The 12,326-nt window shown below is 37.6% G+C and overlaps 1 protein-coding gene across 1 annotated transcript in view; it reads left to right on the top strand.

The window, feature by feature from the left end:
- Positions 1-12,326, top strand: part of thada (THADA armadillo repeat containing) — a 131,950-nt gene that overhangs the window by 92,611 nt on the left and 27,013 nt on the right. The gene's annotated exons all lie outside the window — the stretch shown is intronic.

The raw sequence follows: 12,326 nt of genomic DNA, 5'->3' as shown, positions 1-12,326 counted from the left end.
TAGGAAATTTAATAGTGCTTTTTCTCATGAGCAGAAAATAGAATTTTGTGACTTTCACTTTCATTTATTTGCTCATTGAGCATTTAGCTAACAAAGTTAGTCTCCATTCATTTTGGTTGTCTGCAATGGACGATGTTGCTTATTTTGAACTTAATGGCCCGTTTTTCCTTAGAGTGAAGAATGTAGCAGCATGTGCTTTATTGCTGCTCAACTTAGTGGACATGCATCGTTTCCACAGGTTCTCAGTCAGAACCAACACTCACTCAAAACATTAAATTCTTAAAAACCAAATGCACCGTCCTTGTTTCTTGGAGAGAAATATGTTTTTGAGCTCGTTTAAAGGTATCTTCTGGAGTTATTACTGCCATTAACCAGTTTTGAACAGATTATTTCCAGTGTGTTCATATTAAATGAATAGTTTGTAATGGCCTGTCCTGACCTGAGAGCAGTGCTGCGTGCCATATTTAGCATCACGGCTCTTGGCACATCAGGTGCTTTGGTATCCTTTCAGTTAAACTTGCACTTTCTGTTTTTTTGTCACTTGTTGCAGGAGTCAGTTTTACTCTGCAGACTAAAGGATTATAGGTATATAATGCAAACAGAGAGACGTGCAGAAAGGTAACAGTAAAGAGCCTTGCTTTGTTTGGATGCTGATTTTCTAAAAGTTAACTCTTAGTCCAAATCTGACAAACAGCTACTGATTTGATAACAAACTGGTCAATCCACTAAATCCACCAAATACATAATGTGGTTCCTGTACGTCTTCATGTTGGGATATTTTTTCACTGTGACGGTGTCGTTTTCTCTTTAGCGACACCTTCTGTTGGCGGGATAAATAGTTCTGAAGTGATTTCCTGTGCAATGACCAATTACAGCTTTCTGTATAAGGCATTTCCATTTTGGCCAACGGATCCATGTCGCTGCACAATCTGAGTTTGTATAATTGACGTATTCAACACAGCAGCTTTGAAGCCTTTCAACATTTCAGCTATTTTAAAAATGAGCTTTAATATGTTCTCGGGCTCCGTCTGAGTCAAACAGCTTGTGAAACAAGTGCCTCTCATTTCTTATAACATAGTTATAAAATGATCTCCTCCCAGTCAGTATAGAGAGGAGGAATCATTAGTGCATCTCTGAACACTCCGTCTGGATACTGTGCATGTGCGGCATGTGAGTATTAATAGACTTGAAGAAAATCCAAACCCATCTTTGAAGTTTAATCTGCCCTAGCACGCATAAAACAACAAGCTGCCATAATTGGGATTCCAGCAACATTAGCGCATAGGATTGATGTTCATTTCTGACAGCTTGGTAAGCCATATAGTTCCATATTTGGATGCTTGCTCCCATTTAAAATTAAGATGTGCTTCTTCATTCTGGAGGAATTATGCTCCGACCGCTGCAATCCAGTATCAGGGAAAGTGGTGGTGTTCCTCCTTGCCCTGGATACTGGCTTCACTTCCGATAATATAATCTGAGCTGTTGATTAAGTTTGGAGGTATTTAAAAATGTTGACTATTTTTGTCTTTAATTTGCATCTTGAGTTGCGACTACAGTAATATGTTTAAGAATTAATCTGTGATTTAATTGTTAACAGCGTACAAAAATAGAAAACCTGCAACTGTGAAGTCTTGTGTTTTCATAGGTTTGGCTAAAACCCTCTAAGGGCGGAAAAACAAGTTAACCCCTTAAAAGCTGCTTTATTATACAACTTATGATTCCTATGAATCCACTGATGCAAGATCTACTAATAATATGGTAACAAAGTGACAGCAACATCACAACAAAAATGAAAACATTGAGACAACTCATCAAAAAACCTTGTGTAAAATACTCATATTAAATACTCATATTAATCAGATTATTGTAATAATCAGATTATTGTAATAATCAGATCTGATGGGTCTACATACACTTCTGAAATGTGATATTTGAAAAGTCCTTATCTACATTTTCCAATATGTTAGCTGATTTCTTTTGGAGTACAAAGGTAATGACAAAACTTACTGTTATTTTTAGAGTTGTCGTATGATTAAATTTTTTAATCTGATTAATCACTGGATATCTATGATTAATCACGATTAATTACATTTAAAAATATAAACACTGAGTCTGCCAAAAGCTAGGTGTTAAGGCTAGAATTGCAGCCTCAACAAATGCGTGCTTACATTGAGATAGAAAACGAAGACTCCTTTCTGCTCTGTATGCAAATGACAGCGTTTTTATTGATCGTTCAGTCCTTGTTTTTTCTTTAGTTCTCAAACTTCCCTCCTACAAGAAGTTTAGGATTCTTCCATCCCACCCTTGTCAAAAATCAAACAAAACAACTTCTTCAGCTTCTGCTGCTTCTTTTCTCACTTCTTCTTTTTTTTCTTCTTTCTACTTCGTTTTTTCTTCTTCTCTTCTTTTTCTTTATTTTTTTTTTCTTTTCATGAATTACTGCCACCAGTTGGTAAGGATTGTGGATCAGAACATCAGACTAAGTGTTTATTTGTGATATATCAAACTGGTCATCTTGCCTCCATCCTCTTAATGTAAGCTGTCAGAATTTTCCTAATAATCTACATAAATAAAGAGGAGAGATTTCCTATTAACTGATAGCTGTCATTGATCTTTCACTTATTCTTCCCAAACATTTCTGACATAGCCAGTCGTCTTAGCTTTAGATTGGAATCTTACTTGAGGCCGTACAGTTTTTTGCATCCTCAGGCTACATTAGACAATAAGAGTCTGAGCTGATAAAGTTCATGCCCCTCAGATGTGTACACTAAACCAAGTGTTAAAGAGCTTGTTGAAGGCCGATGCATCAAAGAATTGCATATGTGTGTAAGTAGTGTAAATTGCGTTCTTGGTGTTTTGTTTTTTGTTTTTTTTTTTAAAAGGTTTTTGAGGTTCAAAATTTGGCACAGACCAAACCAAAGCTAAATCTACTCCATCACACTGATGTTGCTGTGGATTGCTTGAAGCACCAGGACAGCTTTTGTTGAAATCTGGACTAGGACTGGGTCTTGCATCAGATTCTCGTATAAACATGTTGTCATCCTCAAGGATGTTTGCAAAAAAATATTCAGACATCAATTTTTATTCATTCATTTTTGCATTCTAACATCTGTTACTCAGTATCAGTTACTTCTGACTGTTTGAGGAGAAAAGTTTTGAGTATTAGCTTTCAAAAAGACCACAATCAAACACCATAAGGGTTTAGAACAGCTCTGTTTACTTTGAGTATGAACAGTTTTAGGAAAATTGTACCAGAATGGGAAGTAGTTAATGGAATTTGAGTCTTTAAGGTGTGTCAGATGAAAGTCCTGCCGTGTGACAGTAAATGCTTCGCTGTAAATCTACATAGATGTATTTAAAACATAATTTTCACATCTGAGGAAGGACTTCTGAACTATTTGGAGTCGTGCTTCTGTGAGATTAAAGATTTATATTTATTTATTTATTTTGAACTCCATTAGCTGTTAACACCCCCCCCCACCCACCCATCCAAAACAACACACGCGCACACACACATATGTACATGTACATATGAGCTAGTTTCTGCTATTATTCCTGCAGTGAAAGAGAGATAACCTGGCTCATTGTGGTTGTTTATTACTATCATAACCATAACTCATCCAATACTGACAACGGTCATTAGGCCATTAAGTGTATCTGACTGCAACCTAGAATTTACAGTCAGCTAACAAGAATGGGAATTAGACACAGAAAGCACTATACATTGTACTATTCATTAGAGTACTTTTTCCAGTTTGTTTTCGCTTTGGGTAGTCTAAATCTGCCCTCCGTGGCATGTCTAGTTTCATAATTGTGTTTATCAGAACTAAAGCATAGCTCTTGGTGAAGCACATTTGGGAATTTGGTTGTGACAATGTTTCTGGTCAAATTTAGCAATGAGGCTATAAATCTCTCTTTTACTTTTAGCTAGGACAGTACATTATGCATCCAGTTCACACTAGTTCTGACAGGGCACAGAAGTACACATCGAGATGCTCTGTTTTGGAGTGTTGTGTTGCAGCAGCACAACCAAATCTCAGAACAGTAATCTAACTGTGACAAGTGTTTTTATAACATTTGCAGACATGTCAATAGGTAACATGTGGGAACAACATCTAACTATTGACAGACCTCTACCCATCCTGTACACTACTGTGCTGATGTTATTCGACTATGATAGTTTGTTCTCTACTTCAGCACCAAGTAGTTTGGTTTCTTGTACTTGCTCAACATTTACATCTTTAACAACAATACTCAATTCGGGTTCATTCAACAGCATGTGTCTAGTTCCACAAACAATACTTTTTGTTTTGCCAACATTTAGGACTAACTTATTTGTAACACATTCAGATACATATTTCAATTCTTCCATTAAACCAATTTCAAGTTCTTCCACTGTACTTTGTGATGAATAAATAGTGAAATCATCAACAAACATTGAGATTTTCGCCTTTCATAAAACTAGGGACTTCTCCCGTGTCTGATTCCCTGTCTGGCCCTATCTGAACTGCTGAGCTTAACGCATTCTGGATGTGTACTCCATCAAAAATAGAAAATTTTGCTCCTGACAAGTACCAAAACGCACCCACTGTGAACCAAACTACTGAATAAAACAGCTGCCAATAGCTCTGGAGGCCTCGGCACAGATGGAATGTGGCGCACACGCACCTGATGGAAATTGGCCTTTGAGACTGCAGAATGATACAGTGGTACTTTTTGGTAAAGGTACAATTTTGGCCATTTTCCAAGCCAGTGGATAGACACCATTATCAAAACTCATATTTAGAATTAGAGCAATGGGAGATATTACTGGTGGAGAATAAATGAAGATGGCACATGCAGTAGCACGAATGAAAACAGTTTCAGGCTTGCCTAAAAAACCAAAATGACATGTGCAATGTGTAATCTGAATCCGGCTTCCCTAATTTAACCAAATACCTGCATGAACAACTCACTGTATCAAGTCTTTCGTCTAGATGCTCAAAAGTCCTTCACTCTTTGAGTTTCCAACAAAAACGTATTCGTCAGACTCCAGTTCTGTTTTGCTTCTGATATTTTTTAAGCTTTTCTTGAAACTTATGATACCTAGCCCCCACGTGGTTCAAGCATGCACAGAAAGAACATGCATCACAAAAATGATCAGAATGATTCTAAACATAATGGTTATATCCTGTTGATCAGATTGTTTTAAAGTCGGATAGAAAATTCTGTCCAATCAAGTTTGATTGGATAAGCTGAGGTCTTTATATTCTGTATAGTCGATGGATCAAAATTGCTTCGTGTTTCTTACGTTACAACCGTCTGGGAAAAGTGTAATTTCTCTCATTTTTAACAAACGGAGACACACAAAATCTAAATTTATGAGAAAATCAGAGCTGCAGAACTGGGAAAGGGATCTTGATCTCAACATTTTGGTTGAAACAGGATTCAATTTTAACTCCACATTCTTCTGTGCTCGCCATTCCTGTTTACAATTTAAAGTTGTCCACAAGGCCCAAAGGTGCTCAGCCAGGTGATCCCAGATATAACCTGACCTGAGCCACGTTTCCACCAGTGAGTGCTGGGCAGGTCGGGGCGCATTTTTTTGTATTTCCACATGCAAAAACTGGGAAGTGTACCCTAATATCTGACCTGACCCATCCCACCCCAGCTAAAGGGTTTCAACAAAGTAGTTAAGTCAGGTCGGGTATTAGGGTACCCTTTCCAGTTTTCATGTGTGGAAACACAAAATAAAAACATCCTGACCCACACCCATCGGTGGAAACAGGGCTTAACCAATCTCCTTTTTAAAACAAGATTAATAATTTAAAAACATTTTAAAAATTTAGCTTTTTAAAAAAAACAAAGAGCGTTGCTAGAGAGTAGGGAGATGCTGCAGGGGCTGCCCACTGCAGTGCCTGTTTAAAATGTGTAGTGGCGGCTGGTCCTTTCCGTGAAAAGAGGCCAAAGTAGCATTTAAGTATCGATCCCTGTGCTAATTACTATCTAACTAAATTTTAGAATCAATTTGTATTTGAGAATTGATTTTTTTGCCAACACTGATATATGGAGACTTCCTTATGGTTACAAGATGTATCTGTATAAAACTACTTTTTTTTTCTTTGGCTTTAAACTCCAGAACAAATGTACAAACCGCACAATCAGAGACAGAATAATTTTTTTTCTTACTCCTTTTTTTTCTTCTACACTTTAATTGTATATATTTATTTTACTATCACACACACTATTACACCTGGAGTTCTGTGTAATTCCTAAAAATTCAATAAAAAATGTTTTTTAAAAAAAGTGCTTCATGTAGCAAAGATAAAGTAAAAAACAAAATTAAAGCCGTTTTAGTGCAAACAGTTCAGACGAGGTCTCTAAAATGGTTATTTTGGTTCTGTTTGGCATCATTTTCTCAGTGATGGACATTAGTATAGTTAAATTACCTCTGAAATTCAAAAATCTAACCGTGACTGGACAGTGTCATAATTTTTTCTCTCTTTTCAAGCAATAAAAACAAAACAAAAACAAAACATATGTAGTACAAGTAGATAAAGCTTTTGATGATAAATGAAACCCAGCAAATACAGAGGTTCAGTTCTCTCACACTCATTAAACACACACACACACGTAGCGTCTGGGATTTGTTTTTCACAGTTTGGGTAATGATGGTGGAAGCTGATGTAAAATCCAGCTGTGTTCGTGAGAGCACGTGCAAGCGTTTTTCTAAATCTCTAGCTTGACACAGCAAAGTGTCTTGGCTTTTAGTGGGCAGTGCTAATAAAGACAAAGTATTCCTCTGTTTAGTTTTTGTGGTACAGCATTTAATTTATTTTACAGACATACCTTCTTCATATGCATAAAAGCCTCAATCTATTTCCCAGCGACACGTTTAAAATTGAACCTTTAAATGGTGGTTATGTTGGTAGTTCACAGAACGCTGACCTCTGTCCAAAGTCAGCTGACAATTGGTACCATCCTTCCCTAAACCACAGAGAACTTGGCTCAGGTTTATTTAAACCAGATGCTGTGGTTACATCTAGTTTAAATGTTTGACCTGTGCTGTACAGGCCATCACACACAGCTCACTGCTCACACATGAACAGTAACACACAAGAAAGACTGAAATCACAACCACAATCCCGTGACTCTAGTTCTCTAATGGATTCCTTCATGGGAAATAGTTTTAAGGAATACGTGTGTAATTAGCGTGTTTGTTGCTTTTTACAGACTGCCAAGGCTTGGACTGTGTCTGCACAGTCATGCTAATACCACCAGGTTAAGGGTGGCTTTTTTAAGTCTTATGTTTCACTTAGTAAAACAAGACAGATGCACAGGGAAAATCAGTATAACCACAGAGTCTGATTGATGTTTAGTTTTACTGAATTCTATCTATTCTTAAGTGTGTTCATGGTCAGATTCCAGAAAGGGAGTGCGACTGTTTGGGTGTTCCTGCTTAGAGGAGAACTGTGATGGTTTCCGTTTCCCCTGTGAACTCTCTCTCTCTCTCTCCCTCTCTCATCTCTCTCTCTCTCTCTCTCTCTCTCCCTCCCCCTCTCTCTCTGTCTTTCTTTCTCTTTCTCTGTCTCTGTGTGTGGAGCTAAAACTAAGTTTCCATAACACTCACACAAAGCCCACTAGCACTAGTACTGCTTATCAGAGATATTGGGTTACTGTTATTAGCCAACTTCCAAAACTAATCTCTAAATCTTCAACTCAATCTGCAGCCAGGATGGTGCCTCAAGCTTAAATGATCATGCTAAAACTGAGGGCTAGCAGGTACTCTTTACAAGCATCTACCTCTGGCTTACTATTAGCATGCTACTATATCAACATTTGTGCTAAAAATGGAAAAACATCTGATGGGAATATCATTAGTTTTGCAAGCTTTTTAAGTAAGTATAACTGGAACTTTAATCTGGGAAATCGATTAGAGGAAAGTTAAACAGACACTGTTTTTCCAACACACTAAAGCAGAGCATTAGCTTAAATGGTGTTTAAATCATTAGCTAACTGGAAAACCGCTCAGAACATGCAGTCCACTGCAATTTATGTGATCACGAAAAGAATGATTGAGGTATTTTTAACTAGATTAGTTACTTTTTTTATTTAAACTTGCTTAAAGTCAACATTTTAATGCTGAATCCAGAACCAAAATTTTGTTTGATTGTACAGCTTCTCTTTATCTGCTTGCCTCCTATTTCCTTGTTTGCGGCATTGACTCTGCAAATTAAATTTATTTAATTATTTCTGCACTGAAGAACAGTTTTTTCTTCAACAAGGAAATGGATATTATCTGAGTTGATTTAGGTTAGGTGTTAAATGCTTGTAAGATTTAGGTGTTTCTGTATGGACTCTAGACTAAAGGCACATTCACCCTGGCACTTTTTGGTAGTATGGTATAGTATGGTATGGCATAGTACGGTAGTATGGTATGGTATAGTACGGTAGTATGGTATGGTAGTATGGTATAGTACAGTAGTATGGTATGGTATAATATGTTGGGGTATAGTACAGTAGTATGGTATGGTATAGTATGGTAGTATGGTATTGTATAGTATGGTATATTATGATAGTATGGTATGGTATAGTATGGTAGTATGGTATGGTATAGTAAGTTATGGTATAGTATAGTAGTATGGTATGGTGTAGTACAGTAGTATGGTATAGTACGGTAGTATGGTATGGTATAGTACAGTAGTATGGAATGGTATAGTACAATAGTATGGTATGGTATAGTACAGTAGTATGGTATGGTATAGTACGGTAGTATGGTATAGTACGGTAGTATGGTATAGTATGGTAGTATGGTATGGTATAGTACTGTAGTATGGTATGGTATAGTACAGTAGTATGGGATGGTATAGTACAGTAGTATGGTATGGTATAGTACGGTAGTATGGTATGGCATAGTATGGTATAGTATGGTAGTATGATATGGTATAGTACGGTAGTATGGTATAGTACGGTAGTATGGTATGGTACGGTAGTATGGTATAGTACGTTAGTATGGTATAAGGTAGATCGTATAGTTTGTTTGAGCAGTGTGAAAAACACCCCGTATGACATGCACACTGGGTATGGAGATGTAGGACTGGAAGGAAGGAAGCTTCCTTACACTCCTATGGTGAGCCACCTAACACACACACACACCCACACACACAGCCGGATGATCCGGGTCAGTTGTCAACATGTCCAGGATGTACAGCGACAGCAGCCAAGCTGGTGCTTACCCCAAAAAGCACCCACCCACAGCACATGCATATATACATACACACATAAACATCTCCTCAATGCACCAAGAAACCACTTCTCACAAACTTTATAAGAAAAAAAGGTGGAGTTTCTGAAAGCATACAGCACAAGATGGGTACCATACCTACTGCAAAGAAAGAACAACATGGAATATAAAAAGAAAACATTATCTGGACTATGGTGAGATCCATGTAAGGAAAATGGCTAATGAACATAGAGTCATTCCCTGGCCAGAGCGAATATACTCTATAATCCCTCCAGTGGGTCCTGGGTGTCCTTTTAGTAAGACATGTACTAAACAGATGCCCGAATCACCTCAGCTGACTCCTTTTAATATGGAGGAGCGGTGAATATGCCAAAATCCCTCCACATGTGTAAGCTCCTCACCTTCTGAAGTAACTTAATTTCAGCCACTTGTATCCACTATCCCATTCTGTCAGTCACTACCATCAACTCGCTACCACAAGGTTGAAACGTAGATAGACCAGTAAGTCAAACGCTTTGCGTTTTGGCCTACTTTCTTCAGTACAATAAACTAACAGAGAACTTTCAGTACTGCTGACAAAGCCCCAATCTCTCAATCCATCTCTCTCTCCATCCTACTATTACTTGTGAACATGATCCTGAGATTCTTGAACTCCTCTGTTTGAAGCAAAAACTCCCAACCCAGAGGGAGCACACCATCCATGTGTCTCATGACCTCAGACACATGGAGACACAACTCTTACTGCAGCAACTCCCACAGAACACTCCATGGGACATGGTCGTAAACTTACAGTTCTACCAAGCTCATGTAGACTGAATGATTAAACTCTCATGACCCCCGGATAAACTTCTTGATAACAATTCTCACAAACAATTTGTTTTAAATATATCAAACAAACGGCCAGGGCTTTTTCCAGACTAATAAACTAAATGAAACTTTGATGCCATCATTGGATTATGAAAACTCAGGGATTCATCTGAATATAATTCATCCTCTGGAGAATGTGATGTTGTAAAACAGTCAAGCAGCTGTTGAGATGCTTCAGTGTGGATCAAAGCAGTGGACCAGCTAACACTGCTGCCATCACACTGCTAACATGGCTTAGAATTAATGTGCATGTCTCTCTAACAGTCTGTTAGTTCTTTAAAAACAAACCATTAAAATTTATCTCACAAAACTTTTAATAACACAGGATTCTGAAGCTTATTCTGAAAATATTAAATAATGATCAGGATTTATTGAAGTTTGGGTACAAACCAGCTGCAGTTTGCACCTGTAGACACAGATTTAAATAGACACAGCTGTGGGAGAACAATGGCTATTTATGAAATGGCCCTCACAGGAACGCCTTTCATTTGCTGAGGGAATGCTCAGTTACTCCTCCCTCCTCCTCCACTTCAGTTTAATAAATACTACCATAAAACACAGCTTTGCATCCTGCCTAATGATGTTTTTCCTCTTTATTTTTCTGTCCTTTCATATTTCACTCAGCTTTTTTCTTCTTTTCTTTTTCCAGTTCTTGCCTGTCTTTCTTCCTTCCTGTCCTGAGAGTTTTTGGATTCAGATTAAATTACTTTTTTTCTTCTTTTTCTTTATACGAGTCTTGTAAAAATTAGGATTGGGGCACCGGGGTTGATTATATCAGGATGTGACGAGCTCACACAACCACCATGTTTATCTGTGATGGACAACTGTTCTCTCTTTGAGACACATTTTTTCTTAGTCATCTTCCTCTCTTTTATCCCTTCATCATTGGTGTCATTACTGTGCCCTTAACCCCCATTATAACCATTAGGCTATGCTTATTTGGCCCCAGACCCCCCTTTGAGGATCAGGTTCCATAGTAACCTGCCCTGTCTCCACGGTTACCCTGCCCATCTCTGGAGGAATGCGGCATTTCCCGCTCTTTTGTCAGGTCACATTTTGAGTGGTGCTGCATAGCCAGATAGAGTTGCACTGGACTTCATAAGCTTGCTCTGTATATATATATACATATATATGTATGTGTATATATATATATATATATATATATATATATATATATATATATATATATATATATATATATATATATATATATATATATAAATATAAGCTAAGTCTGTGTTCAGTCTTGGAGAAGTACTGTAGTGAGGAGAACAGCATTGAGTTACTTTATTGCATCCCTGCCTCTTGATTATACTCAGTGGAAGTATATGTGTGTGTGTGTGTGTGTGTGTGTGCTTGTGTGTGTCTATTTGTGTTCATCACTCCCAGAGTATATTCGTTCACAGGTGGCTGGGTTGGCACAGCTCTGGGCATTTCCAAACAGACACTGACGCAGCCTTTCCTATAAAAGTGAAAATAGAAAGGAACAGAAGACACTGGCCTCTTCAGTCTGGTCTGTTGTTTGCATCTGTTCGCTTCACAGAGGGGTGTGTCTGTGTTTGTTTCACTTGCAGGAAGCTTGGACTGGATGCAGTAAAGGAAATGAAACCAACGGGAATATTATAACAAAAGGGATGTTAGATAATTTAGGAAAAGTTCAAACATTTTGTCTTTGAAAACTGGAATAGTTCAGTTAAACCCCCTTTCAGATGTGTTATGTCTGTGTATTTATAGCTTTTGGAGTAAAGTATTATTCAAAATTAAACATTCAGTGGATAGAAAAAAAAATCTGTTTGTGGAGAAAAGATATAAAAATAAATAAATAAAAAAGAATCTACAATAAGCTGGTTGTGTAGGTGTAGAAACTAATACTTTGTTAAAGCGCCTTTTGATTTCCTCCCAGCATTCAGTCTTCTTGGGTAGGAGTTTATCAGCATGGGACATCTGGACCTGGTAATGTTTACCTACATTTCCTTACAAAGATTACTTGGAATTTGTCAGATTGTGAGGATGTTGCTTGTGTTTAGCCCTCTTTAGATGTTTTGTTGGATTTCAGTTCTGGACTCAGGCTCGGTAATTCTAAAACTTGATCTTTTGATTTGGATATATGTTTGGGGTGATTATTATGTTGAAAGGTAAGGTTCTTCACAAGCATCAGCTTTCAAGAGCATGCCTGAAAGTTTCTGGGCCAAAAGTGATTGGTGTTTCACTTCAGAAATACTTCAGAATTCCCTTC

The sequence above is a fragment of the Melanotaenia boesemani genome, chromosome 16 (genome assembly GCF_017639745.1).
Source record: "Melanotaenia boesemani isolate fMelBoe1 chromosome 16, fMelBoe1.pri, whole genome shotgun sequence".
NCBI lineage: Eukaryota > Metazoa > Chordata > Actinopteri > Atheriniformes > Melanotaeniidae > Melanotaenia > Melanotaenia boesemani.
Note: the sequence above shows the minus strand (reverse complement) of the source record. Positions and strands in the feature narration are given on the sequence as shown.